At 38.8% G+C, this 20718-nt stretch overlaps 1 protein-coding gene across 2 annotated transcripts in view; it reads left to right on the top strand.

Moving 5' to 3' along the window:
• GREM2 (gremlin 2, DAN family BMP antagonist) overlaps positions 1-20718 on the top strand; it is a 131462-nt gene that overhangs the window by 38851 nt on the left and 71893 nt on the right. Inside the window, exon 2 of one of the 2 annotated variants that reach the window (XM_037739843.1) lies at positions 15390-15580. The exons of the other annotated variant lie outside the window; for it this stretch is intronic. The gene's annotated coding sequence lies outside the window, so the exon portion shown is untranslated. The remainder of the gene's footprint in view (positions 1-15389; positions 15581-20718) is intronic. 2 annotated transcript variants of the gene reach the window in all.

The raw sequence follows: 20718 nt of genomic DNA on the forward strand, positions 1-20718 counted from the left end.
TGAGATAGAGTCTCGCTCTGTCACCCAGGCTGGAGTCCAGTGGCATGACCTCAGCTTACTGCAACCTCCGCCTCCCAAGTTCAAGTGATTCTCCTGCCTCAGCTTCCCGAGTAGCTGGGATTACAGGCGCCCGCCACCACACCTGGCTAATTTTTTTGTTTATAGTAGTGACAGGGTTCCACTATGTTGGCCAGACTGGCCTCGAACTCTGGACCTCAAGTGATCCTCCCACCTTGGCCTCCCAAAGTGCTAAGATTACAGGTGTGAGCCACTGCGCCCAGTCAGAACTTTATTTCTGTAATCCCAAGACTGCAGTCTGTGTTAAGTACATCTCCCATCAGAGAAATAAGGGTATTTAATTTACTTAATGCCATATTTTGACCCTTGGTTTCGGCTGAGTTGCAGATGGCCATAACAGTCACAGGTGGTAGCCCTCACCCTGCCCTACCGTGGCAAGATCCTGAGAGGGGTGCCTCCTTCAACACTGCCACCTAGGTACCTTCCTTCCTTCACCCTAGCCTTGGCCCTGACATGTGGCTTATGCTCACAAAGCACTTTTACCTACATTGCCTAAGCTGAATCTCACTACAAACTTAGGAAATCAAGTGAATACAAGGGCCCCTCTTCACCAGTTGATAAGGAGCCTGAATTTTCAAGGTAAGCATCTTACAACAGGACTGGAACCAAGACCTTTGTTTTAACATCATCCTCTCTCTAGTAAACTACTCCTTTTTTTTTTTTTTTTTTTCCTAAAATGGAAGGGAAATCATAAAAATGGCAAGGGATGCACAGAAAGGATGGCAGCACAGTCATCTCTGGCTTCTGTCAGGGATCGTTTCCAGGTCTTCTGTGAATACCAAGATCAGAGGATGCTCACACTCCTAATAGAAAGTGGTGTTGTATTTTCATGTGACCTACGAGCTTCCTCCCATATACTTTAAATCATCTCTAGGATACTTATGATCCTAATACAATGTAAATGCTATATAAATAGTTGGTATACTGCATTGCTTTTTATTTATTTGTTTATTTTGAGATAGGGTGTCACTCTGTCACCCAAGCTAGAGGGTGATGGTGAAATCATGGCTCACTGCAGCCTCGTTCTGGGCTCAAGCAACCCTCCTTCCCCACCCTCCCAAGTAGCTAGGGTTAGGACCACAGGTGCACACCACTATGCCCAGCTAATTTATTTTATTTTTTATTTATTTTAAACTTTCTTATTATTTTATTTTATTTTATTTTTGGGACAGAGTCTCGCTCTGTCGCCCAGGCTGGAGTGCAGTGGCATGATCTCAGCTCACTGCAACCTCCGCCTCCTGGGTTCAAGCAATTCTCCTGCCTCAGTCTCCAGAGTAGCTGGGGTTAAAGACACCCTCCACCACACCTGGCTAATTTTTGTATTTTTAGTGGAGACAGGGTTTCACCATGTTGTTCAGGCAGGTCTCAAACTTCTGATCTCAGGTGATCCACCCACCTCAGCCTCCCAAAGTGCTGATATTACAGGCATGAACCTAAAAGATTCAACTGGCAGAGGCTAATTTCAGAAATAGATTTAACACAGAATAAAATAGAGATGAGCAAGATGAAGGGAGAAGGTGGGAGAAAGGGAAGAGAAGAAGGTGATTTAGAAACTAGAATTTAGAGAGAGCCTATTTGGTCATCAGGGCAAATGGCAGAAGACAAGTCCGGCTGGCTGAATGCAGCACTGCCTTGAAAAAAGGCACTGACATCAGATTCACTTGGTGCTGTTACATGAATGGAAAGTTTCTAGTAGCAAAGTTTAATTATATAAGTAAATTCATTAGTCATTAGCTATTCGTCACATCTTTATATTTTTTCTAAATAACGTCTGCATGTTTATGTGGCTGGGTAATTTAGATGTTTTCTTGGGCTATTTTTTTTTGCCTCCTTTTTTCCTCCTTGAGATTAATGCATATTATGCCACATAAGCAACATTTTCTGCAGTTAAGGATTATTTCCAAAGTGTCACATTCCAGAAACCATACTTTCAAATGATGATTTAATGTAACTATAGATTACAGGGCATTGTGCAGACAGATACAAGGAATGATTTTTTTAGGACTCACCCAGGCAAAACAGAATCCTAAAATCCATAAAAGAAGATTGTCATTACCATCAAAATAAGAAGGTGTGGTAAAGAGGAAAAAGAAAATATAAGGGATTTCAGTAGGGCAAATCTAAAATGAAAAAAGTAAAATCAGCCTTGGAATCCAGAACTAGTTTTCTGAGAAGTAAATTTTCCAATATTTTATTTGTCTTTTAGAATCTAAAAGCTATGTACTTAAAAAAATATTGCTTATTGGATCAATGAGAAGAAAAATATATAACAAATTTCTCTCTCTCTCTTTTTTTTTTTTTTNGGAGTTTTGTTCTTATTGCCCAGGCTGGAGTGCAATGGCGCAATCTCGGTTCACTGCAACCTCCACTTTCCTGGTTCAAGTGATTCTCCTGTCTCAGCCTCCCGAGTAGCTGGGACTATAGGTGCATACCAGCATGCCTGGCTATTTGTTTGTATTTTAGTAGAGACAGGGTTTCACAGTGTTGCCCAGGCTGCTAGTGAACTGAGCTCACGCAATCACCTGCCTCGGCTTCCCAAAGTGCTGGGATTACAGGTGTGAGCCACCATGCTCAGCCATATAAATTAACTAAAAGTTACTCATTTTGATTTTAATGATTTTGTTACAAAGTTGTAAAACCCCATCTAAATATATAGTTAGGTGTTATTTTAACCTAAAATATTTGAGCTTAAAAACAGCTACAATCTACTGAGAGTTGCCACATATCCAGCCCTGCTAACCTTCATACCCCTGTGTAAGATGAGTACTAGCAGCTGATTTTTGCAGATGGTAACTGAGACAGAGAGGCTAAGTAATGACTCAAGATCACACAGCCACTTGAATGGCACAGCTGGGTTACAAACTTAGGCTGTTTCTAGAGTTTATGCTCTTAACTAACAGGCTACACCCTCCATTATTACAATTTATTAACCACAAATGTTCATATTAAATCAGCAATATGTTGGATATCTAGGCTGCACATGGTGGTGCATGCCTGTAGTCCCAGCACCTGGGGAGTATAAGGCAGGAGGACTGCTTGAGGTGAGGAGTTTAAGATCAGCCTGGGCAAAATAGTGAGACACCATCTCTTCAAAAAATAAAAATAATGCTAGGCGTGGTGGCACGTCTATAGTCTCAGCTACTCGAGAGGCTAAGGCAGGAGGATTGCTTGAGCCCAGGAGTTCAAGGTTACAGTGAGCTATAATTGTGCCACTGCACTCCAACCTGGGTGACAGAGTGAGACCCTGTCAGGAAGGAAGGAAGAATATATTGGATATGTTATGATGAAATGTTGCACAGAAGGTACCAGTAGTAATTAACAAGTTTAGTCAAATGTCTCCGTAAACTTTTTGTTAAAGCAAGTCATCAATTATTTCAACAAGAACTTATACCTTGATGAGGCATGTCAGCAAGTGAAAATATTAGTTGATTATTGGTATGAAGAGAAAAGCTTATGAAAATTCAAACCATTGTTATTATAAACTGGTTAAGAACAGAAATTTAACAAAAGCCTAGCAGTTATTCATGTTTCATCTTTGTGTACATGCTACTGTGAAATACTTCAGGATTAACATGCACTTTAGAAAATTTGTATTTACCTTTTTTATTTAAATAGAAATGAGGTCTACCTAATGTTGCCCAGGCTGGTCTTGAACTCCTCCTGGGCTCAAGCGATCTGCCTGCCTTGACCTCCCAAAGTACTGGGATTACAGACATGAGCCACTGCACCCATGCACTTTTTATCATGTTTGAAAGTTGCTCCAATTTCAGCATCCAGAAGAGGATTCTACATTTCTACAGGTGTTCTGGTTTTAGATTTATGTGCATATTGCAGAGGACAAACACCTATGTATGGCTGACACCAGCCACTCCACTTGAATATCTGCTCTCTCACACTGCCCCACGCAAGAATCATGAGCAAAGTTACTTACATGTCTTTTGCCAAGCATGTCTTCCATCTTTTAAGCTGAATGCCTCTCCTCATGTCCTTCTCTCCCCCAGGAATGCTCTGTTGTTTGAGCCTTACCAATTGAAATCCATCACACTTCAAAGCCCAAATGCTATGCCTTCATGCTCTGTGATGAACCTTTCCTGATGACCCCAGACGGAATCCGTTGGCATTCTCTGAGCATTTTATCCAATCCCATGATATTCACATTATAGTCACTCATGCAGATGTTCACACCCTTATGAGACTGCAAATTCAGTAGAGAAGTGAACTAAACACCTTTGCATTCCCATACCACCTATCACAGTGTGTTGAACATGAATATAAGAATGCTTGCTCTGTTGTTATGGTTTACAAAGTGTCTTCACTAAAACTCTCCCTTTATCTTCACCTCTACCAGGAATGATTATTATCTCATTGTAATATATAGAGAATCAGAGCTGGGCTTGGTGGCTCACACCTATGATCCCAGCACTTTGGGAGGCCGAGGTGGATGGATCACGAGGTCACGATATCGAGACCATCCTGGCCAACATGGTGAAACCCCATCTCTACTAAAAATACAAACATTAACTGGGCACGGTGGTGTGTGCCTGTAATCCCAGCTACTCAGGAGGCAGAGGCAGGGGAATTGCTTGAACCAGGGAGTCGGAGGTTGCAGTGAGCCAAGATTGCACCACTGCACTCCAGCCTGGGTGACAGAGCAAGACTCCGTTTCAAAAAAAAAAAAGAATCAGAGAATAAGACTGAGGAGGTGTTTTGCATAGTGCCACTCTTGGTCTCCTGACTCCAGATCTGTGCTCCTTCCAGTACATATTTGCCCTCAAATATTTGTTAAATGAAATGACAAATTTTAAAGATGAATTAATCAGTCCTGGGGAGAGTTGGGGATTCTACTGCAAAGCTGATGTTACAACCTTCCATGGCTTCACCACAACCTTCTAGACTTCTCCACAAATCTCCAAGCTTCCCCATGACAGTGGTGATAGGGAGAATGGGTATGGAATGTAACTGCCATGTAGAATCTGACAGATGTGGCCTGGGGAACTCATCTCCCATCCCCTAAAGGTTTAAGGAGAAAGATCTGACAATGAGTGTCTGAAGGGAAAAGGGAAAGAATCTTCTGACCTAGAAAATGCCAAACAGCGCAAGGATCTCTACCTGAATGAAAAGATATTTTCCTTTCAATCCCAATCCTTCTCATAAGGCAGGGTATCAGATTCACTGACCCATTGTGAATTTCTATAAACCTACTGGCTAAAATTATAAAATATTTTATTCAGACGATACATGTAAGTAACCATTAAGTTTTGATTTAAAAATAGCTAATACTGTGAACTAGTCAATTTACTCATTTGTGAATTAATCAAAACATCTTCAACTTGACATTAAGACTAACTTCCCAAACTGTAATAATTTCCCAAAGAAATACATTTCATGATAATTTTCAAGTTGAGGTTTGCAAGTTAAGGCCAAAACTGTGTTCAGAAAACATGCATGTAAATAGCAGACCCATCTCCCATCATCAATCACTCTTACATACATATATAAACTTCATTTTTAAATGTCCAAATGGTGAGAACCCAAACTGAAAAAAGACATGTCCTCAGTTCTCAAGAGTGGCAAAACATATTTGTGTGTGTCATTGCTGAAGAAGGGTATGTTTATAGTAAAGAAGAAGAATCTAAATTAGGAACACACTAAGATTTCCTTCTTTTCCATTTTTTTCCTTGTATGACACATGACAGAAGAAACATGTTTTTAATTTTAGGACTTTTTCTTTGTTGAAATAAGTTGCGACAACATCACTTTTATGGTTGACTCAATCCCATGTTAGTTTTCAGGAATGGAACTTCTATTTATTTTGATCTTGACACTGCCAGAAATGTTTTTAAAGCTCAGTTAAAGAAGAGATCCTTGCTTTGCATGACTTGGTAAAAGAAAATATAAAGATCCAAAACTTATTTTGGCACCCACTGGAAGCAGAGACAAATAATAATTTGGAAAATTTGTGTAAACGTTACAAATATGAATCTTATTGATCTGCTTTTTAAATAATGGTAAGAAACACATGTAGCACTTTACTAAGAAATACACAGTGGAAAGAAGATTAAAAAAACTTCCCAAGTAAGTTCTTATCATATACTGCTTTCTGCAGTATTAATTATGCAGTTGTTTTAAACATAAAATATTGTAAACTAATGCAAAAGGAACTGGCAGAGCTTCATAAACCTCGACTCAGAGTTTAAACTCATTGAGTTTAATTTCATTCTAATTGGAGTATCTGAAATTTAAACAGTAAATCGTTTTAATTTCTGACATAGTGTCTATCAGGCCCCAATATTTGGCTGTTTTTACTCCAAACAAAGAGTTAAGTTGAAAAGTTTTAGTTTTCTGAATATTTTAATTAGAATTATGTTGTCTGACTGCCCCCTGCCCCATTTTCCGCTACAGTACTAACTAGATCAACCAGGGTTGTTTGGCAGCTTTTGGGATTATGGACTCCTTGTGTGGTTTCATGGTTTCTTAAAAAAAAGTTTTGTAGCCAAACCAAACCAAACCAAACCAAAGCTATGATTCTCAAGGGTTTGTGGCTTGATTGAAATCTGAACAGGAAATATGGACTGGTGATGCTAGTAACGTGACCAGCTGTCACAAAAACTTCCTGACACTCTCTAAGCAAAACCAGGAAGCTTCACCAAGAGAGGGAAGGAAGATCCCCTTGGTAAAATAAAAATAAAAAATAAAAAGATTAGTAAGAGGCTACATTTGAGAGGAAGGAGGTGGAGCTGCAAACCAAGGTGCAAAGAAAACATAGACAATTCTATTGCTGGCCCTAGTACATTAAATTGAATTATCTATAAATTCAAATTCCTAATTAAGACGTTATGCTATCTCAATGAATCAGCTGGTGTACATGATTGAGCTCACAGATTTTCTTTGCTGCTTGTATTCTCCAGAGAATTCATTTTCTACAAGATATGTGGTTGTTTGCCATAGGAGAAAGTTGGAAAGAATATTTTTAAAGTTACTTTCACAGAATGGATAGCAGGTTGATTAATCTTTCTTCTTATTTTGGGTACATATCTTTTCTTTCTTGGGTTTTACCATTGATAGCATTCTGTGATTTAACAGATAAGATTCTGTTCTTTCCTCTTTTTTTTTTTTTCAGCACAGCACACAACACCCAAGCTCTGATGTTCTTGATTCTTCTTCTGTGTAAGCTTTATTAAAAAGTGAATCTTGTGCTGGGCGCGGTGGCTCATGCCTGTATTCCCAGCACTTCGGGAGGCTGAGGTGGACTGATCACGTGAGGTCAGGAGTTGGAGACCAGCCTAGCCAACATGGTGCAACCTTGTCTCTACTATACATACAAAAAATAGCCAGATGTGGTGGTGGATGCCTGAAATCCCAGTTACTCAGGAGGCTGAGACATGAGAATTGTTTGAACCTGGGAGGCGGAGTTGCAGTGAGCCAAGATTGCACCATTGCACTCCAGCTTGGGCATCAGAGTGAGACTCCCTCTCAAAATAATAATAATAATAATAATAATAAAATTAAAAAGTGAATCTTGCTACAATGTATTTGGAATGAACAACCTATTAAGCATATAAATGCAACAACACATTAAATGAAAGAAGAGAGTTACCCTTGTACAGTGACCTTCCCCTCCCTCCCACAACTCAGCCTGCTTTACCGGCCTGATTCTTGAGAACTGTTTGGCTTTGCAACTCTCATTCTAGAACTAAAAGTGTCAAGACTTGGTGCTTTTAGCTGTGAAAGGTAAAAGAAGAGGTGGAACCAACACGTCCTCTGATACCACTACCAGCTAAGGCTGAGGGGTGAATACTATCACAGTTAAAACAAAAGAGAAGGCACATTAAGGACAAATTAGGGAACTGGGTAGCAGCATAAGGATCAAAATATTACTTTAATTTTGGACTTGTCTGCCAATATATATTATTGCATTTTAGAGAATTCCTGTCTGTGTCCATATCTTGTTGATTACAGGGCATACTGATCACAAAGACTATTCCAAAATCATTCACTCATGTTTGCCCTCTTCTTCCACACCCTTGACACCCCCACCTCTCCACCAGTAATTCTGGGGTCCTACTTTGCTGAGTTCTAGGCTAATCAGCAAGAGCTCCTTTAAGTGTACTTGACCCATCTGCAAATGCCTAATATTCCTCTTCTTTTCTGCAAACAAACATTTATCCTTATATCAATCATCTCCTCCTTCTGTCCCTTCTTAGAAGAAAAGCACCCCTTTCTGTTCTATGATGTACACCTGTGTCTCAGAACTTCACTGCATCACATAAATAAACAGGCGAGGTCATGTAAGCAAAGCACATGTGCCACATGAGAGAAGTTATTTTGATACTACTAGTAGGTTCTTTTCTGTGAACTTAGCTCTTAGATGATACCTTTTTGCATTATTCATTTTTTAATTTCTTTTCTAAGGAGTAGGGAGGTCGTTTTAAAACTGAATTCCATCCAACAAAAAAGAAATGTTAAGCCTATCTCTTATGTAAAGCCCTTAACTCATTCCTGGATCCCTGTCAAAGTTGAATCCCAACTCTGAGACCCCTTAGCACAGGGTTTCCATCCTCTACCGGCAACTCAGGTTATGGAAGGTCCCAGGCTGGAAAGGAAAAAAGCAACGTCCTTCAGAGCTTTTAGATTCCACAGCCACTTGGAAAGCATTAGTAGTATAGCCCTCAAAGGAAGGCCTCCTGAGGACTGGTGTTGAATCCAGACTTCACCAAGTATTGGTTGTGTGACTTTGGAATTTGAAATTAAGCATCAAGATTGCAGGAAGCCAGGGCAAGACCAGAACACCTCTGGCATAAGACTTAAGAGGGTGTCTGAACCAAAGTAGTAAAGATAAATAAAATCTAAATGCAATGGTTTAAAAAATCCAAATTAATGCCAAAAAATCCATGGTGAACAAAATATCAAAATTTTAAATAAAGACACTGGCAGCAATAATGCTGTGTAGAGTTCTACATACGGAGCCTGAGCAAAAGAAAAAAAAATGAGTAATACTGATTGTGTCCTTATTTACATTGTGATTTTTTTTTTAATATTTATGTTTTTAATAGTTGAAAAAAAAAAAAAAAAGAGACGAGGTTTCATTTGTTGCCCAGGCTGGTCTCAAACTCCTGAGGTCAAGTGATCCTGCCCCTTTGGCCGCCCAAAATACTGGAATTACAGGCATGAGCTACCGTACCTGGCTCAATTTTGATGTTTCATTCATCACAATTTTTTTTTTTTCAAATTGACTTGCTGTTTCTTTTTAAAATATTTTATTAGTATTATTTATCTTAATTACTGAGTACTTTTTGCTCTCACTTAAAATTTGAATTGAAGCCCACTGCCTCACTTGGCCTTATTCCAGTCTCAGCTCTATTCAGCATTACTTTCATAGTTTTAATTCTGTAGGCCAATGAATAATTCTACTATAAGATTAAAGGGCTTATTATTCAAGTAAGGAAAACATTTTATTTTACTTATAAAACCAGTGGAGAGTTAGTTTTGGCTGCATTATCACAATGATCATCCCTTTTCAGAGTGTCTCTCTGCATATTCCTTTCTGACAAGGAGGTAAAACAAGTGTTAAGCCAATAACCATTCAACCACCGGCACTGGCCACTTCAGTCAACTGCTTGCCTGAAATATTTAGGTGATTCCATCAAAATTGTTGAACTGGTGGTTTCCCAAACAACCAATCCACTAAGAAAAATAGAGCATTATCTATAAGGAACAAGAATTTATGGAAGATGCATACCTCACAACTGAAAGAAAATAGTTTGGTTTTAACTCTCTATAATCATTAGCTTGAAGTCCAGCAGGGGACAAAATGGACTAGTTATGGGCAATGTTTCCCCTCTGTTGACATAGGGACATAATTTGTCAGCAGATGGGGAAGACTTTGTACTCTCTAAAGTAATTTGAGTTGCCAGTGGTTTGTCTAATTTCATAGAATGCAAACAAATAAGACTTAGAAAAGTCGTTCTGTGTCTTATCTGTCAAGTAATGACAACTACTTTCATTACTGTTCCAGGAATACATGTTTACAGTATCACTTTAGAGGTGATTAAAATGAAGGAAACACACCAGTGGGATAAATTTGATTCCGTGATTAGCTATCACTAAAATCCTTCTGCAAACCATGGGCAATGTAAAGGATTTGTCTGAATATTCAGACACAAACACATCTTTTTAATATTAAAAAAAGCTGGGCTTCCTTTGACCTAATAAATCCATTGGAATATTCCAGCTATAATTAAAGCTGGAGAAGACAACAAGAGAAGGGGAAGAAGATGCTTATTTTTCATTCGTTCAGTGTCAATTACATCTTGGATCGAAAGGTGCCAAAATCCTCATGAGGCCCTGTGGGTGTAATCAAACTCCCTGCTGGAATTGGTCAATTCCAAGTGGTCATGCTGACTGACGTAGGTGGCTGGTCCTGGCAGTCAGAATGTCTCTGAAATGGGAGAACTGATGGACAGCCCAGCTCTGGTGTTTGGCTTCTTTATTTCCTTGGTGCTCAAAAAAGAAAAAAAAATCAGCAGTTTCTATTTCCTCAATTTGAACACTAGGAAGTGACTGGCAATGCCATTTGACAGTCCACTGAGCACCCGTGAAAAGCCTGTCATAAGGCAGGAATTACCATACATGCCAGACAAGAAATTGACCCAAGTCCGTCCGTCCTTCCTTCCTTCCTTCCCTCCTTCCTTCCCTTTCTTCCTTCCTTCTCTTTCTTTCTCTCTTTCTTTCTCTTTCTTTCTCTTTCTCTCTTTCTTTCTTTTTTGAGATGGAGTTTCACTCTTCTTTCCCAGGCTGCAGTGCAATGGCACAATCTCTGCTCACTGCAACCTCTGCCTCCTGGGTACAAGGAATTCTCCTGCCCCAGCCTCTCCAGTAGCTGGGATTATAGGCACCTGCCACCATACCTGGCTAATTCTTTTGTATTTTTAGTTGAGACAGTGTTTCACCATGTTGACCAGGCTGGTCTCGAACTCCTGACCTCAGGTGGTCTGCCAGCCTCGATCTCCCAAGATGCTGGGATTACAGGCATGAGCCACTGGGCCCACCGTCTTTTTCTATAGTGTAGTTCCAATCGGACATTTTTGATTTGATAGGCATCTTAGAAATCAGCCAATTCAAACACTTCTTGTTTTACAGATAATGAAATTTGTTCAAGGTCATCCAATCTTTTAGAAAAAACCTAGATTTATAGACTTCCTCTTAGTGACTGGTGTTATTTCTACCAGTTGATTCTACCTGTTGTAGGAAATGTTCTTTGTTAAGTTGAATATAGTTAGAATATTATGGAATAAAACTGGAAGATTTTTTTACATGCAGTGGAAGAACTACACATGACTTTGAGAAGAAAAATATGTCTGGTTGTTTATGTTATAGACATACTAGTTCAATATGAAAATCATTCTTATCAAAGATACTTTTAAAGTGTTCCAAATGCTGAAATCATGTATGATTGCAATATGCAGGTATTTAACCTGGTTATACAGTTCTCTCATGTATACCCTGTTTCCTGCCTAAATCACAGAGTCAGTCTCTGTTCTTTACAGTCCACAGGTAGGCAGCCCTAAGCTCAGCACAGTGATGATTAATGTAGTAAGAGAGGAAGGAATTTAACATTGTTGTGATGGTAGAAGTATTCATGACACGGCCTACAAATGCCTGATTACTTAGATCATATTCGCCTGACACCATCATTTTTGGAATGACTTTATTGGGGGTAATGAACAAAGTAGTGAAACTAATATAAGATTGTCTGTACCAAATGAGTTCCCTCCTCACTTTAAAGACCCTCTGTGCATAACACAATTTGATTGGTTCTCTTATTGTCTACATATGAACATTGTCATATTGTCATGTGTGGACAATAAGTGTCTCAGTCCTTTTATGAAAAGGGGTGGCTGGGTGTGGTGGCTGCAATCCCTGTAATCCCAGCACTTTGGGAGTCTGAGGCGGGTAGAACACCTGAGATCAGGAGTTCGAGATCAGCCTGGCCAACATGATGAAACCTCATAGCTACTAAAAATACAAAAATTAGCCTGGCATGGTGTTGCATGCCTATAATCCTAGCTGCTTGGGAGGCTGAGGCAGAATTGCTTGAACCCAGGAGCCAGAGGTTTTTGTGGGCAGAGGTTGCAGTGAGCCGAGATTGTACCACTGCACTCCAGCCTGGGCGACAGAGTGAGACTCTGTCTCAAAAAAAAAAAAAAAAAAAGGGGGAAGGGAGTGGGGACATATTGGTTTTTTGCTAGTTTCCTCAACTTTCTGAAACTTGCTCACAACCTTCCATATTCTAGTTAATTTCGTTTTAAAAAGACAGTAGCATGGAACTAACAACCTAGCTTTCCAGGAAAAAAATGTTAATACCTATGAAAATCAAATAAGTATCTCTGTTTATACATCAATCACTTAAAGGATCCACAGAATAGAAGATATATTCAACTGAATTGTAAAAACAGTAGAAATCCAGCAGGAGGCAAACAACAGCCCAATACAGAATCAACATAAGTTTCTACTGCATTTTTAAAAATTTTAGTGAAGCATAATTGACATAATTGAACTGATATCTTAACAATACTGAGTGTTTCAGCTCATGAACCAGATATGTCTCTCTCCATTTATTTAAGTCTTCTTTAATTTCTCTCAAATATTCTGTGGTTCTTAGTGTATGTATTTGTATATCTTTTGTCAGTTTTCTAGTTTTCTTCAAAAGTGCTTCATATTTCTGTTGTAATTGTTAAATGATCTTGCCTTTTTTTTTTTTTTTTAATTCAAGAGGTTTCACTCCATCACTCAGGCTGGAGTGCAGAAGAGCCACAATCCTAATTCACTGCAGCCTCAAACTTCTGGGCTCAAGCAATCCTCCTGCCTCAGCCTCTTAAGTAGCTGGAATTACAAGTGCAAGCTACTGTGCCTGGCTCCTTTCTAAATTTTTACTTCCAAATGTTTGTTCCTAGTATATGAAAGTACAATTCTGTTTACATATTGACCTTTTATCCTGTAGCCTTGCTACATTTATATATTATTTATTTCTGGTATCTTTTTATAAATTCCATTAGATTTTCTGCATAGACAATTGGGTCATTCATTTGAGAATATAGACAGTATGTTACTCCTTCATCTAGCTTTCTTTCAATCAAGAAAGAAAGGCTAGGTGCCTCTCCAGCTTTTTTGATTAGTGTTAGCATGGTATACTGTGTTTCATCTGTTTACTTTTAACCTATTTTAGTTTTTATATTCAGAGTGTATTTATTATAGATGGCATATGCTTTTTAAAATCCAATCTAGAAATATCTTTTTTAAGGCCATTTACATTTAATGTGGTTATTGATATAGTTAGGTATAAGTCTATTATCCTACAATTTATTTCACATTTTTTCCATCTCTTCTTTGTTCCACTTTACTTCATCATCTGTCTTCTTTGGATGGAGAAATTTTTTATGAATCCTATTTATCTCCTTTGTTGGCACATTGCTATAACTCTTTGTTATTATTTTAGTCTTTGCTTTAGAATTTATCGTGCATATTTTTAACTTATTATAGTCTATCTTCAAGCAATAGTATACAACTGTATGTATAATATAAGAACCCTAAAAGAAGTACACTTTCATTTCTTCCCTTCTGGCCTTTATGTGATTATTGTCATATATTGTATTTATATATATGTTATAAATGCTACAATACATTATTTTAATTTATTTTTTTGAGACAGGGTCTCACTCTGTCACTAGGCTGGAGTACAGTGGTGTGATCCATCACAGCTCACTGCAACCTCTACCTCCCAGGTTCAAGCGATTCTCATGCCTCAGTCTCCCAAGTAGCTGGGGTTAGAGGCACACCCAACCACCCCTGGCAAATTTTTGTATTTTTAGTAGAGACAGTGTTTTGCCATGTTGACCAGGCTGGTCTCGAACTCCTGGCCTCAAGTGATCTGCCGGCCTCAACCTCCCAAAGTGCTGGGATTACAGGCTCGAGCCAATGCATCTGGCTTGTTTTTATTTTTAAATAGTCAGTTATCTTTTAAAGTAATTCAAATAATAAGGAAAAATCTTCTATATTTACTCACTTGTTACCATCTCTGTTGCTCTGCATCCCTCTGTACAGATGCACATTTTTATCTAATATCATTTCTTTTTGACTTGAAGGTTAATAATCTATTATTAATAATCTACTATTAATAATAATAATCTACTATTATTAATCTACTGTTAGATTAATAATCTACTATTGATGAATTAATAATCTACTATTGATGAATTCTTTTGGTTTTTATATATATGAAAAGATATATGTATATATTGCTTTATTTCTAGAAAAATCATTTTGTTGAGTATTGAATTCTAGGTTTGTAGGGTTTTTTCTTTCAATACTTTAAAGACATTATTTTATTGTAATTTTTTTCTAAAGAGAAATGTACTTTTGTCTTTGTTTCTTGTATATAATGTTTTTTTTTAGTCTTGCTACTTTCATGATTTATTTTTTATCACTGATTTTGAGCAATTCAATTATGGTGTTTCTTGATGTGATTTGCTTCATTTTTATTGTGTTTGAGATTTATTGGGATTCTTGGGATCTGTTGGTTTATAATTTTTACTAAATTTGGAAATAGTAGGCTATTGTTTTTTCAATTATTTTTCTTCCCCTATTCCTTTGGGGATTTCAGTTATACATATATCAGGCCAAATGAAGTTATCCCATATCTCACAATGATCTTTGTATTTTTAAAATTTTTTTCTCTGTTTTTCTTTTTAAACAGTTTCTGTTGCTATGCCTTCAAGTTTATTAAACTTTTATTTTGCAACACATAATCTCCTGTTAATCCCATCCAGTGTATTTTCAATCTCAGCTATTACAGTTTTCGTCTTTAGAAGTTTGAGTCTTTTAATATTTTCCATGTCTCAATTTTCCGAATAAATGGAATATCATTATAATAACTTTTCAATGTAGTGCTCTGCTAATTTTATCCTTTCTGTTAGTTCTTATTCCATTTTGGTTGATTGCTTTGTCTCTTTACTATGGTTCATACTTTCCTGGGTTATTGTTTTGTTTTGTTTTTTGTTTTTTTGGGTTTTTATTGGTTTGTTTTTGTTTTTTTTGTTTTTGCATGCCTGGACATCTGTGATTGGATGCCAGATACTGTGAATTTTACCCTGTTGGGTACTGGATATTTTTTGTAACCCTTAAATATTCTTGAGTTTTGTTCTCAGGAGCAGTTAAATTACATGAAAATGTTTTGATCCTTTGAAGTTTCTAATCCATTTGATTAATTCTTTTCCTGGCATTGGGTAGTTTCCTCACATGCATTCTTTGATCAGATTCAGCTGAATACCAGAGGAAGTCTTTCTGAAGATCGCTACAGCTCTCTCTCATCTCACATATTCTGTCCTGAGAACTCCAGCTGCCTTGATCTCTTCAGAGTTGGTTTCATCTCCTCAACTCTGAAGTTTGTCGGGCTCCATCTGAGTTTCCCCTTCCTGCAGTGCAACCTAGAAACTCTCTCAAAGCAGTAAGCTGGGGCAATCATAAGGTTCACTTTGTTTTCCATCTTCCAGAGATCATTGTTCTTTCCTGGTATTTGGTGTCTTGAAAGCCATGGTTTCAAATATTTTGTCTGGTTTGTTCTGGTTCAGTCTGGGTTTTGGCATTGGTTTTTAGCTGTTTCAGGTAAGAGCATAAATTAAGTGCCTTTACTCCACTTTGGCCAGAAACAGAGATCCTCAATTTAATTTGTAACCTGTAATAAAACTAGTCACCATTTTCTTTTTGAAATATTTTATATATTTATCTGTCTTAGCATTTTAAACAGTAATTTAAAGCTTAATGGTACAAATATCACACAGGGGAAATAAAGACCCCTGGTTTCAAAGAAAAATACAAAAGCTCAGAGGTTAAATGACTTAGTGTTTGTCTGTGACCCTAATGTAAACCACTGCAAAAAAAACTGTACATGACCAAGCAGAGGTCTCTTTTCTTAGTTAAAGTTGGCTCTACCCTAAAGTGTAAAATAATTGAGTTTAATGAAGACACAATAAATAGGAATAACTTCTTTTTTATTATTATTTTTTTTTGAAGATAGAGTCTCACTCTGTCACCCAGGCTTAGAGTACAGTGGCATGATCTTGGCTCACTGCAGCCTCTGCCTCCCGGGTTCAAGCGATTCTCCTGCCTCAGCCTCCCGAGTAGCGCTGGGACTACAAGCACCTGCCACCACGCTCAGCTAATTTTTTGTATTTTTGGTAGAGATGGGGTTTCACCATGTTGCCCAGGCTGGTCTCAAACTCCTGAGCTCAGGTAATCCACCCATCTCGGCCTCCCATAGTGCTAGGATTACAGGCATGAGCCACCGGCCCGGCCAGGAATAACTTCTTAAATACTTATTTGGAGTGAATGTATCCAACAAATCAAAGTAAAGGTATGAATTCTCTAAAGCATTGGTTTAATTGATGATACTTACTTCAGTTGATAAAAACATAGCCTTTAAAACCATTTGTAAAATATTATTTATTATCTGAAGCCTTCTTCACATCCATTTATGAAGCACATTGAAAAAATATTACAGTCAAATTTTGGCAAATTGAGAGTGCTCTTAATTTTAAGAATTGATATTGCTAATTTGATGTTACCATTACATATGTAAATGAAGATATGACATTATAGAATACAACCATGCATAACTCTTGAATAGAACTTTGTCCTGACCTAATGAAAAATGTGTAATAATGATAGAAAGTGCCATAAAGGTAATCTCCAAGTGCACGATCACACATTCACCAATATGGTATCCCATATCCATGTAAAATAAAATATCACATAAGGTAAATATCAGAGACACAAAAGAAATTTAAGGGCAGATCCAGGTTTGCTGGAACCTAAAACGTACCCGATTTGAAAGTTCTTCTTAAGGAACACCATCCCAAATTTCGAATATATAACTCTGACAAAAAGAAAGACAACACAGTATTCCTGAAAGGCATTCCAGTCCTGGAAGACTGAGTTATCCATAAACAAGAGCAACTATAAACTACGTAAATACATCATACCCAATGCAAACAAAACGTAGCTCCAACTCAAGTCTCCCTGAGATGAAAAATACAAAATATGTCTGTGGCCACACCAGTGCCACCTAACGGATGCAAGGGACACTGTGCAGGAAGGCACATGGGAATGGGAAGACATTCATATTAATCTATTGCACTTAATATACCTTACTATTGCAGTTGTTACAGAACCATATGCCATGTGCATATATTGTCAGGTCCTGGAGTACCTGAGGTAATGCTTCATTAGCTTTCTCCTAACCCCACCTATGAGAAAAGTAAGGGAGGGAACCTGGTGGAAGTTAAGACTGGTACAACTTAAAATCATCATCTCTCTTCAAACAAGTAACTTTATTATTTATTTTATTTTATTTTTTGAGACGGTGTCTTGCTCTGTTCTCCAGGCTGGAGTGCAGTGGTGCGATCTCGGCTCACTGCGGACTCCGCTTCCCGGGTTCAAGTGATTTTCCTCCCTCAGCCTCCCGAGTAGCTGAGGCTATAGGCGCGTGCCACCACACCCAGCTAATGTTTGTATTTTTAGTAGAGATGGGGTTTCATCATGTTGGCTAAGATGGTCTCGATCTCTTGACCTTGTGATCCAATCGCCCCAGCCTCCCAAAGTGCTGGGATTGCAGGTATGAGCCACCGAACCCAGCTTATCATTTATTTATTAATTTTAATTGTTTTTTTGTTTTTGTTTTTGTTTTTGAGACAGGGTCTTGCTCTATCACCCAGGCTGGAGTGTAATGGCACAATCTCATCTCATTGCAACCTCCACCTCCCAGGCTCAAGCGAGCCTCCTGCCTCAGCCTTCCGAGTAGCTGGGACAAAAGGCGCGTGCCACTGTGCCTGACTGATTTTTGTAATTTTTGGTAGAGATGGGGTTCCACCATGTTGCCCAGGCTGGTCTCAAACTCCTGACCTCAAGTGATCTACCTACCTGAGTGTCCCAAAGTTCTGGGATTACAGGCGTGAGCCACCACACCCAGCGCTATTTATTTATTTTTGAGACAGGGTTTCACTATGTCACCCAGGCTGGAGTACAGTGGCATGTTCACAGCTCATTACAGCCTTCCCATTCTGGGCTCAAGAGGTCCTCCTGCCTCAGTCTCCCAAGAAGCTGTTACACCATGCCCAGGCAATTTTTAAATTTTTTGTAGAGACAGGGTCTCATTATATTGTCCAGGCTGGCCTTGAACTCCTGGGTTCAAGTGATCCTTCCACTTTGGCCTCCCAAAGTGCTAGGGTTATATGTGTGAGCCACTGGGCCAGGTCTGAACAGGTAACTTAAAAAAAAAAAAAACCTGTAACATTGGCACTCATGGGGATCTTGCCTTTAATACACCCCTAAACACGAAAAGTTCAAAGGCCATTGTGTAGATGTCTACCTATAGGTTTTATTTAACCAGGAACATAAAAAGGAAATAAAGGAAACAAGTGGGTGAGAATGGGGAGATGGACTAGAAAATGTCATCTAGATATGTGGTCCTGCTAGCACAGAGATTTACAAAGTGCCCCAGGATCCCAGGTCTACCCGGTCCTCTTAGCTCCATCCACTGACTCAGTCCCTGACCACCTAAGCAGTTGCTATGGAGACCACCTAAGGTTCACATGGACGGGTGCCCTTGACTAAACCTCCTGGGAAACCCAGACAAAAGGTAGCAACCCTATCCCGTACTTGGATTAATAGCTGGGCTTGGAACATTCTTTCCATCCTCAGCTATTCTGTTCTTGTCTAAATCAATTTGTTATGCCATTATGTTACAGAATGTATTCATACAGCAATTTTTGCCAACGTCTTGCCCTTCCATATGCAGTAGCAGACAGAAGTACATCCACCATGAACTCAGCCTAAGGAGCATTGCATTCTTTAGTCACAAGTCTTCATTTTTTTTTTTTTTTAGTACACTGCAATGGGTTTGTAAAGAGACACTAAGTTAAAAACAAATATGTTCCTGTGCACACACACATACAGACACACACACATATACACATATACACACATACACATACACACACACACAGGCACACACACATACACAGACACACACAGAGACACACACACATACACACACATACAAACACACACGCAGAAATTCTGTAGTGTCCCAAATTTCTGTATAGTAAATGCTACAGAGAAAAATCCATGTCAAATATAAATAATTTCCTCTAGAGACATTGAAAATCCCAGGACATTCTCCAAGATCATGTCTCTTGGTGTCTTTCCCACAGAGAAATATTAAACTAATGGCGTGGATTACACCTTCAGTGAAAGGTGAAACTGAACACCAAGGCAGCCCCTGGAGGATTAGGTTTTGATTTCTGACACCACCTGTTAGCGTAAGAATCGTAACCCTGAGAGCACAAAATGGCTCAGAGGCAGGACTCCTAGTAAAGTTCACAAGTGACCCTGTCATTTTTACATTTCAGTCATTTTGTTAGGATGGCAAGGCAAAAGGACTGTAGTAAAAGGACTTCAGTGCCACGACCGTAGGTTTGTTGAATCTGGGTCATAGAGTTCACAAAAGGAATGGAGCCCTGAGGCCATCTGTTTATAGTTACCATTTCTCTACATTTCTGAGTCAGCAACAAGCAGGCAATTGCATCATCTGCCCTCCAAATAACCACTATCACCCCAAACACACACTTCATCCCAAAAAGTTTTCATATTTTCCCCTTTGTGTAAAGAATCTTTGAACTAACAAGAAGAAGCATTGCGTATTATTTAATATTCAGATAGTAGCTTGTAATGCATTTAATTAGTCAATTCTTTATCAGACTACTTATTTGACATCTTGTTGAAACAAGAAGTGGCTTTACAAGGTGAAGAGGAAAGAGGATGGCTTTCAGATTCAGACGACTGTAGTTCCCAATGCTGAATCCTCAATTTGAAGGTTCTGTAATTTTGGAAAAGCTTCTTATTCTTACTTTTTCTCTAAATGGAAATAAGAACACCTCTGTTGGAGGTTTGTTGGGAGGATTAAATAAATACTATCCATGTATCTGACAGATAATAAGTAGACAATAGATATTTCCATGTTGCAGTTCCTGTGGCAGGCTTTTTGTTTGATTGTTTGTTTGTTTTGAGACGGAGTCTCACTCTGTTGCCCAGGCTGGAGTGCAGTGGCGAGATCTTGGCTCACTTCGACCTCTGCCTCCCCGGTTCAAGTGATTCTTCTGCATCAGCCTCCTGAGTAGCTGGGACGACAGGTGCCCCCCCACCACGCCCAGTTAATTTTTGTATTTTTAATAGAGAGAAAGTTTCACCTTGTTATTGGCCAGACTGGTGTCAAACTCCTGACCTCGTGATCCACCTGCCTCAGCCTCCCAAAGTGCTGGGATTACAGGTGTGAACCATTGCGCCTGGCCTAGTTGTGTGTGTGTGTGTGTGTGTGTGTGTGTGTGTGTGTGTGTGCATGCACGCGCATGCGCATGCACACGCATGAGTGCGCACAGGATTATTTTGCGTGACTAATGACAAAATTTCCTAAGATTTCAGCAAAGGTCTCAAATGATTCTTTCCATGAAAGCATCTTATCGAGGCATTAAAATGATTGATTCTGGGAAAATTTAATTTCATTATTCTTAAAAGAGCTATGTAATAGGA

Source organism: Cebus imitator, unplaced genomic scaffold, assembly GCF_001604975.1.
Source record: "Cebus imitator isolate Cc_AM_T3 unplaced genomic scaffold, Cebus_imitator-1.0 Scaffold75, whole genome shotgun sequence".
Classification (NCBI taxonomy): domain Eukaryota; kingdom Metazoa; phylum Chordata; class Mammalia; order Primates; family Cebidae; genus Cebus; species Cebus imitator.